The sequence below is a fragment of the Ovis aries genome, chromosome 8 (genome assembly GCF_016772045.2).
Source record: "Ovis aries strain OAR_USU_Benz2616 breed Rambouillet chromosome 8, ARS-UI_Ramb_v3.0, whole genome shotgun sequence".
Lineage (NCBI taxonomy): Eukaryota > Metazoa > Chordata > Mammalia > Artiodactyla > Bovidae > Ovis > Ovis aries.
Genome location: NC_056061.1, coordinates 33,448,002 through 33,456,843, shown reverse-complemented (window position 1 = coordinate 33,456,843; position 8,842 = coordinate 33,448,002). Strand labels below are relative to the sequence as shown.

At 33.1% G+C, this 8,842-nt stretch overlaps 1 non-coding gene across 1 annotated transcript; it reads left to right on the top strand.

The window, feature by feature from the left end:
* Window positions 1-4,747: 4,747 nt before the first annotated feature.
* TRNAM-CAU (transfer RNA methionine (anticodon CAU)) lies at window positions 4,748-4,820 on the top strand. The gene has a single exon. It is a non-coding gene; the product is annotated as a tRNA-Met (tRNA).
* Window positions 4,821-8,842: the final 4,022 nt, after the last annotated feature.

Below are 8,842 nucleotides of genomic sequence, written 5' to 3'. Positions count from 1 at the left end.
TGATTCTTAACATAGTCACCAAGTTAAACTAGAATTGACAATGATGCTGAACCATGGCTTGTTTTTCAACTATTCAACCCTGAATCCAATTTTTTAAAATAAACAGTTCTATTCTTCTACCAAATAAAAATATTTTAGTATGTATTTATGTAAAAGTGATTTATTGTTGATATTTTATTGTTATAAATTTGTATCACTGTTTTGTTTCCATTGCATTTATTTTTACTGTTAATATTCTGAGAGATGGTGATGCCAGGTAATTATATAGTTATGACAGTGTAACAAAATTCCCTTTTTAAATATATGTATTTTTATTTGTACAGTGAGTTGTTTTAAAGAAAAACAGTCATCAGGTGTATAATAATATAATAACAATTGGCAATCCATTCCAATATACATGCCTGGAAAATCCTATGGGGCCTGGCAGGCTATAGGCCATGGGGTTGTAAAGTGCCAGACATGATTTAGCAACTAAACAATAACAGTCACAATAGTATAAAATTAAGCAATAGTATGAGTACTACTATGATTCTATTATTCATATAGCAATATTAATGTAATAATAAATCAATATAATAAATATATTGATGGAGAAAACTACTAAATTTGGAAGAAATGAAAATATATGATGCAAAAAAAGAATAAATGTGATTTTAAAATGTAAAAAACTTTGAATAACTGCCAAGTCAACTCTAGCAAAAAGGTAACTAGTAATATACTATTATTAGATGTGCGAGTGAGTCACTCAGTTGTGTCTGATTCTATGTGACGCCGGGGACTGTAGCCCACCAGGCGCCTCTGCCATGGGATTTTCCAGGCAAGAATACTGGAGACGGTTGCCATGCCCACCTCCAGGGGATCTTTCCAACTCAGGAATCAAACCCAGGTCTCCTGCATTGTATGCAGACTCTTTACCATCTGAGCCACAAGGGAAGCCTCCTTTACTATCTATTTCATTTCATAAATGAAAAGGTTTAATGTTAGAAAAACAGATTATGTTTATCTGCCTCAGCAACTGGTCAAAAAGCTAAAAATACAATTTAGCAATGTAGAAAAGTGACTCAAATATAAATTTTAACTGTCACATATTTAAAAGAAAACTTATTTTATTGAAAACAGCAAAGTATCTGTATTGTATAGTTAATATGTATCTTAATACTAAAAAACAATCTCATCTAAGTCAAACACATGTCTGGAGCATGTCTAATCACTAATATTAAGTGGGAGATCCAACCATTAAAACAAATGACAAATATATGAGTTGTCCAGGGTAACAATCAGTAAGACTGAGCACACAGGGAAACCACTCTTTCTCAACACCCCAATTTTCCAGAGATGTCAGGAAAATGTTTAAATGCATGAATAAATAAGTGCATAATACTGCAGAAGAACAGGGGAGATGGAATGGTGAAGGTAGTAGAAACCTGAAGTGCTTAGGCAAGAAATACTGATCTATAAAAGTAGACAGAAAAAATGTCAATAAACCACATAAATATCTAATCTCATAAGTAATTAAAAACATCCAAAATGAAACATCAACAATGTGCCCTTTCAATAACTAAATTTCAGAGCTTATATCAAGAAGCAGTTCTGGGAGGTGAGTGCAATGATGCATACCCTCACACAGGGCATATTTGAGTACAAATTGTCACAAGCGAGATGGAAACTAAATTACCAATATGCGCTCAAAGTTTTCACATTTTGTAATGGGGATATAATAAGTTTGGGGTCATCAAGTTAGTGAAACCAATATTAAAAACTTTCAAAGTGTATAGCTATTGAATGAGAAATTCTGTATTCCCTATATGATTATATACACTATGATTATAATAAGAATGCAATAAATTATGAGCAGAAGAGTTAGCTTCAAGGATTTCATCACAAAATTGCTTATTAGAGTATAATGTTTCAGAAAGAAACTATACGTCCAGAACGAGGAGACTGCTGAATTAAATCATGCTTTATTACTTCTATGATAGGTACTACCACTCACATCAACAATGATACATTGTATTGAAATGATACATATATTTTACTACTGTAAATAATAGTATTTACTAAGCATTCATGTAAATCAGGCAATATTCTAAGTCCCTTTTATGCATTATGTCATCTTATCCTTAAGAAATTCTATGAAGTTTTATTACGATTGTTTTTCTTCCTATATATACACAGAAAGAGGCTTCCCAGGTGGCATTTGTGGTAAGGAACCTGCCTGCCAATACAGGAGATGTAATACACAAGGGTTCGATCCCTGGGTTGGGAAGATCCCCTGGAGGAGAGCATGGCAATCCACTCCAGTATTCTTGCTAGAGAATCTCATGGACAGAGGAGCCTGATGGGCTATCGTCCATAGTGTTACAAAGGGTTGGACATGACTGAAGCAACTTAGTACACACACACACATACATGTAAAAGGAAACAACGGTTCTGAACTCATCAGTATTTTTAACCAGTACATGGAACACTCCCCTAGTACCTGCCATCTGCCTTACTGGGCTTCTTAAACATTAGGTCTCTGGAAGCCATGACTGTTTTCTCTTCACAGATTATTTTCAAATTTTTAATTTATATGGAGTATAGTTGATTAGCAATCTTGTGATAGCTTCAGGTATACAGCAAAGTGATCCACTTATATACCTCTTTATGTGTCTAAGTACATTACCTACCCAGTGAATGTGTGAAGAACAAGAGAAGAATCAAGGACAAAAAGTGAAAATGAGAGAGAGAGAGAGAGGAAGGACAGAGAGTACAAGTGAAAGAGGGAGAGTGGAAGAAAAGAAAGGTCAAAGAAAGAAAAAAAGAGAGGGGGGGTAGGGAGAGCAGAAGTGAGAGAAAGTGAGAGCAGAAGTGAGAGAAAAAGAGTGAGATTAAAACACCAATCTGCAGATTATGGAAACTATGCTTTAATAATCACAAAAAGAAGCAAATAGTTTCTTGCCATTCTAATTAGAAGCAGAGGCATAACAACTTTTAATCTACCAATAAATACACTAGCAATTTTTAGCAGCTCAACTTAAATTTTATAACACAACTTATGCAAACTCAGTAAAGGATAATTCGACATTAGAGGAATAGGTTAATTTGAGGAAACAATGGTTATACAGGTGCTTCAGTTTATGGTGTAATCTTTTGAGAATCATGGAATTTTATATTTGTGTGTGTATGTAGTTACTATTTAATAGAGGGGAACTAAAATATAGAAGTACATGCTTACAATTAAACAAATAGGGAAGTTTAATTATAATATTAAAAATTGTTAAGGCTAGAGAGACTATGGTATGGAGAAAGATCTCCTTGAATATACCTTGATTTGGCCTCTAATTATATAAAAAATTTTAGAGAATAATGATATTTTAAAGACATATAGGATGTTAGCAATTTATCTAGTCCAACTCTCTCTTTAATGCTCGTATAAATTATTAGTCCTTAGCCACATGGACGATGAATTAGGACATTAATCTATTCCAATCTACTATTATTCCCAACACATTCCTCTACCTCAATGATTATTCTCTAAGTTATAAGTTTTAATGACTCTTTAGAAATAGGCATCTCTCATAGATAATTATTGTTCACCATTTGCCTAAAATCTACAGGGATATCCTCCAACCCTTGAGTAATTAAAAATGACAATAAAACTATTTACTTTATGACTTGTTTAGAATATTCCAAACACATTCTTTGAATAGAAAAAATGTTTGTTTATAAACATAAAAGTTAACATAAAATAATCATTTTCATCATGGTCTCTAGGAAAATATATTTCTATTTCACTAAAGTTTCCAAGGATATAAACTGCTACCCATCAGATTTTAGTGGATACATAATATTATTCTCCATCACATGTGATTGGCACAGTTATGCACTATAATAAAATCTGTCATGGTGGCAATTTTTTTTTATTTGACAGTTTTCTTAAAAAAATTCTTTTTCTGGAAACCGATTAAAACTTGATTTCTGTCCCTCCATCACCACTACACTCCTCTATTTTATCTCTTTATAGCATTTTAGTTAACTGAGTACTCCCTGTTGATTTTTTTTTTTCCTAGCAGTAGTAATTTGACAACACAAAGCAATTAAAAACCTGGGAGCAATCCTTTCTATAAACCACTCCTTGCCTTCTATTAGCCAGCGCTTGTGCTAATGTGACAGGTATGTCACTATGGAACTGACACTTCATGTCCACTGCATCAGTGTCTCACTTAGTTGCTGGATACATTTTAAGGATTAAATATGAGCGGAAATTCTCTATTACTGGAAATGACATAAAGGAAAGTGTCATAGTATTTGACAATAAACATGAAAAATCTTATATTGTCTATAGGTCTATGTTTAGAAATTCAAAAACCTAAGTTAAAAATAAAAACAGAAAGAGATGGTTGGGAAAGAAAAGCAAAGAGACCGCTAATTGTCTTGGCCAACTACATTTTAAGAGTACTAACAAGAGTAGATATCAGTAGAATCAATGTGATTCAGATGGTTCTCTTTACAGTAATTAATTTTTGTTGCTTAAATGTATACCTTTTCAAAATATGTTGAAACATAAATTTAAGGTTTTTGGTGAGACACCTTAAATTATCTCTGTATTCAGATAACATTACTTGTGAAATATCTGTTGATTAAGAAGGCTGTAAAATACCTAACAGTGCTTAAATGCAGTATTTTGGTTTTGTTTCTGTTGAACTATTTTCCCTCTAAATGTGGTTTCTCAGCTACAAAATAATAGGGTTAAGCTATTTGGTCTGCCCTCTTGGTGCAGTAGGCAGCATGTCAGTCTCATAATCTGAAGGTCCTGAGTTCGAACCTCAGAGAGGGCAGATCAATCTTTTCGGGATTCCCTGGTGGCTTATACGGTAAAGAGTCTGCCTGCAATATGGGGGACCTGGATTTGATCCCTGGGTCAGGAAGATCCACAGAGAAGGAAATGGCAACCCACTCCAGTATTCTTACCTGGAAAACCTCATGGATGGAGGACTCTGGCAGGCTACAGTCCATTGGGTCACAAAGAGTCGGACACAACTGAGTGACTTCACTTTTTCATTTGGTCTTAGCCTATGATATAATGTCTCTTATACAGACTCAATTTTCTGATTTTAAGTTCACTAAAAAATTAACACTAGAAAGTAAACAATCTTTTTCTAGAAATTTGTATTTTAAGATTTGGTGCCTAACTAAACCTAAAATGATTTTATATAATGTACCATTTAGGAAATATGTTTTATTCATCAAATAAAAATTCACTGAGTAACCATTATGTGCAATGCACAGGCCTCAAAACAATACCAATAAAGACCAGAGTTCAGACTCCACATGAAACTTTCCCGGTCTTTTCCTTTCAGTTTCTATCAAATATTTCCTATTGCTTCCATTTGCATGACCATGCTGAAGTAGACCCACATTATGAAAAACATTAATTGCTCAGGTAGCATTTTGATCAAACTATATTGCTTACATATTTCCCCAGGTAAAATGAAATTTCTTTTAGAATAATTACTTAAGGAAAATCTGAAATTTAAAGAAATGAGATTATTCAGCTCTCTAGAAAAATTGCATTTAAATTTTTTCTAATAATTAGTTTTACAATACAGTAAAAACTCTTTTGTAAAAGACACGTAAGAGTCTCAAACTGATTGAATTCTGTGTAAAACTGCATAGTGAAAGAAAACCAGTATTTTTTTTTTTAATCTGTCTTAAAAGTAGACTGTTTAGTGAGGTTGCTTGGGTGTGACATTTAAAAAGTTAAAAAAGAAGCCAAACTTAAATGATTAGAAACTTAGTATCTATAGTTTAAGTTACAGCCAAAAAGCCACCCAATCTTCTTTTACAGTAAAGATCATTGTCATGCCAGAAAGAACAAAATAAACCCCTTCTCATTTCAGGTAACTGTTTGATATGAATTCCTTTTATACAGAATTAGTTTGAAATTTCATTTATATACATCATGATTTAGCACACTGTTAAATACCTACTGAAAGTTTACCATATTCCTATCACTACTACAGAGATGGGGGTATGGCCATGATTGAAAAAAATTCACCATTATCATGAAGCATTCATTCTGCATGGTAAAGGACACAATAAGCAAAAAACACAGGTAACAGATCAGTTAGTAATAAGCACACACAATAAAAGTAAAGTGGGTAAAGAGAGACAGTATGGAGATACTCTATTAGAAAAGGTGACAGTATTCCCTCAGAGGGAATTTCAACAAAAACTTCACTGAAATGAGAGATTAGTCTATTAAAATATTCAGAGAGAAAATGTAGACAAAGACAAAAAGCCAAGGCAAAGGCTCATAATGTGAAGCCTCTTTATGCTGAAAGTTCCCACTCTAGGAATTTAATTGGTAAAATGGTTTAGTTTGGTGGAAAATTGTTTAATTAAATATCTGTAGAAGTAGATATAAAGCAAACCCTGACTTTGTTTACCTGCTAAAATATTTCATCTGAAAAGGTAATTGACAATAGTAAGTAAAGTGGCTCAGTCACGTCTGACTCTTTGCGACCCCATGGACTGTAGCCCACCAGGATTCTCCATCCATGGGATTTTCCAGGCAAGAGTACTGGAGTGGGTTGCCATTTCCTTCTCCAGGGGATCTTCCTGATCCAGGGATCAAACCCAGGTCTCCTGCATTGTAGGCAGATGCTTTACCATCAGAGCCACCAGGGAAGTCAACTGACAATAGTCCTTCATAAATAATTTTAATGTTAAGTGATAACATACATTTCTAACACAATCATGTTTGCACTGGAATGTAAGGTCTGTGAGCGCAAAGATTTTGTTATCTGTTGTTGACAAAACTTGTAGTGTTTTAAATGCTATTACATTGGAAATGATCAAGAAATACATAATGTAAATTAAGAAATCATTGTGCATTATTTTTCACAAAATATTTATCTTCATATAAATACTGTGTCAGTATAGTTTTTCCTAATTTCTTTTGATACCATTCATTACCATAATAGACTATTCAATTGCCTAGTCAACTTATTGGTAAGTATAGATATATTCTCTATATCAAAAGATGCATTCCACTGAATCAACTGATATAATGTTAATATCTGAGATTTTTCATCCTAATGAAAGTTTGAGGAAAAAAATTCAATAATTATTGATTAAATGTGACTTTTTGCATTTCCAATAAACTGCCAAATTGAAAAAAGAAATTGTCCTAATTTTCTTATTCTACATGTCACAAGTACACCCAAACTGCCATACAGTTTTAAGGAAAAGATCTGGTATAAAAAGCCAAAGAAGCTGAAATAATATAGTCATGTCATCAGTAAGATTTGTTTGCATTTATAAGTTGTGTTTAATTGTGACATACATGTTCTTCCACGTTTTGTAGATGAGCCATATTACCTCTCTTCATCTCAACTTTAACTACCTGACTGTAAATGCATACTTCTCAACAGAACCAGAACTGTTTATTTCCTCAGGAGGATTTATAATGGTAACAGTAATTTAACACACAGCTTTCGGTTCCTAGATCACAGACATGCCCATAGCACAAGTGTACACCACCAAGCAATAGTATTAGTAATGATAATTTAATAATTCCAGATTTATTTTCCCTTTTAAAATGGAGCTCTTATTAAATACAATTAGTTGTAAACTGTCATTCCCCATTACTTCTGGAAGAATCATAGTCAATATTGTTTCTGGAGAATGGTCCTAAGGCTTTAAACAACACATGACTATTGTAGGCAGACTGAAAAATTCATAGCACCTAAGAAGTCATCACTTAGAGGAATTGCACATAAAGATAGGTTGGTATTCCAAAGAGGTAGTGCAAAGTCTTTTTTCTACTTATGCACTGTACCAGGTCACAAATGAGTAAACGGAGTAGAAACAGCTGGAAGTAGCAATTATAGGGATAGGAACCATTTTAAGGATATATATTTCATATATTATTTTAAATACTTTACATATATAACTTTGCTTAATCTTCAAAACAACTCTACATGTAGATGTTATTATTATCGCTGTTTTACAGATGCCACAATTAAACCACAGAGAGATGAGGTAGCTTGCTCAGGCTGTCCAGAAAAAGAGAGAGGAATTTTTTTTTTAAAAATAGTAAAGATAGAGCACCTAGTTCATACACCCATTATAACAGAAAGGACACTAAGATAAAGATTCTCAGAGGACTATAGAGTATAATGCAACAGGTCCCAAGGACTTGAAAAATTTTTTAAATTAAGAACGTACAACTTTACTGGGACTTCCTTGTTGAGAAAATGCTAAAAGAGTTTAGTTTTATTGAAAGTAAGTTAAATAAATAAAAATCACTGACCATTTACTGAGCAGTAGGTTGCAAGCACTGTCTAAAATAATGAGTTTATAAATATTATAAAGACTTTATAAAGATTATGACATTTACATCATGAACATTCACATTGTTGAAGAGTTGTAAATCCCGTGGAAAAGATGCATATAAGAAAGCAATTGTAACTCAACATGACAGTTGCTCTGATGGATGAATACAAAAAGCATGAGAGGAGCAGAAAGAAGAATAATCCAATATACCTTTCCTATGAAGGAAAAAAACATTTATAGCTATTGGCTTCAGCATAAGCTTTGCATGTGAGCAATGGTAGAAGGTATTGCAGGCTGAAAGGACATTGTGGGGATGGGCAACAGGGAATGAAAACGGCATATTCAAAGAGTTTTAGATATATTCTAGTATCATTCAGGACTTACCCTAAACTTGGGAAGTTATGGAAGATTTTGCTAGATAGATAACATTCAAAGCAATTTAAGTTACAGAGAGGCATTAATAAATTCTGTACCTGATAGTCTGGAGTCAGAAAATAATGAGCCCATATTATTTAATATT